Raw genomic sequence first — 1,328 nt, forward strand, 5'->3', positions numbered from 1 at the left:
TATATATATGTATAATATATATATATATATATATATATAAAATTATGTATATATATATATAATATATATATATATAAATATATAATATGTATATATATATTGAGATAAAAAATTTTGTATGTATGTATGCACATATCCACATATAACCTATGCATATACACACATACATCATACACAACACACACACGCGCGCGCGCAAAATATATAATATATATATATATATAATATATCATATATATATAATATATATATATATATATATATAAAATGCATATACATATATACGCTATAACATACATACACATATACAATATTATGTATGTATATATATACAGATATGATATAATACATATATATATGCAACTACACACTTGGCATACATAATGCAGATATCTATATTATAAACCTTTTTAGATTCACTGATATTCTTGCTTGCTTGTTTGAGATTTGCGAAGTTCTGGCTTCGCCCGGGCCTTTTAAACTTATGGCCCCGGCCTGTGTCAGCTTTTTATGGCTGTCTCTTTTGTTGGTCTGACACTGGGTTTGCTTACCGTGGCGGTGGGATTGCCAGCAGGCGCTCCTGTACCCGTGGTGTAAGCATTCGCAAAATCTCTTTACCAGCACGACGGCTGTGTTCTGTGGGTTTGTTTAGGAATTGCGTGTGCACGCAATTCTCCATGTCGTGTATCAGTGTGGCGTTCGGCTCGCCGCAATGCATGCAACACCTCTCTTCATGTTCTATGATTTGTATAATCTGCCATGCACAGTGGTAACCTAGGCGCTTTCTGTGCAGAATGACTTCGGTACCTCTGTTGTTTATTTCAGAGAGTGCCAGTGGTTCATAGCCTGTGGCATCTGAGTACCAGCTGGCCGAGGGGAATGTCTCGTTTCCTTCTGTGAAGCTGCAGGAGGAAGGAGTTGGCCGTCACCGTACACTTCCTCCTAAGTAAACTTCGGCTCTGATGTATTATCATGGGATTTGGGGCATACCCCGGCCGATTTCGGCTATCTGTCAGAAAGCTCATTGCCTCTGATCCCTATATGGCTGGGAACCCCTTTTATGATAATTCTTCTACCCTGACCCAAGCATCCTTTGTGTTATTGTGCCGTTTTGGTTGTCGGGAGGTAGATGTTGTCAGTGGTGAGCGCTGCTGAAGACAGTCGACGGCCCTTGGGGGTCGGTGTGTATGACCACGTGACCTTTTCTCCTGGACGCGTGTCTCAGTCTCCCATGATACCCAAACTACCTCTGCCTGTACGAGGGGCGTTGTCTGTTACCCTCATGGATATTGGGCACCCCTTTGCTGCAAAGCCGGCGCCTGCAGTGT

This window comes from Penaeus monodon, unplaced genomic scaffold (assembly GCF_015228065.2).
Source record: "Penaeus monodon isolate SGIC_2016 unplaced genomic scaffold, NSTDA_Pmon_1 PmonScaffold_59, whole genome shotgun sequence".
In the NCBI taxonomy this organism is placed as follows: Eukaryota; Metazoa; Arthropoda; class Malacostraca; order Decapoda; family Penaeidae; genus Penaeus; species Penaeus monodon.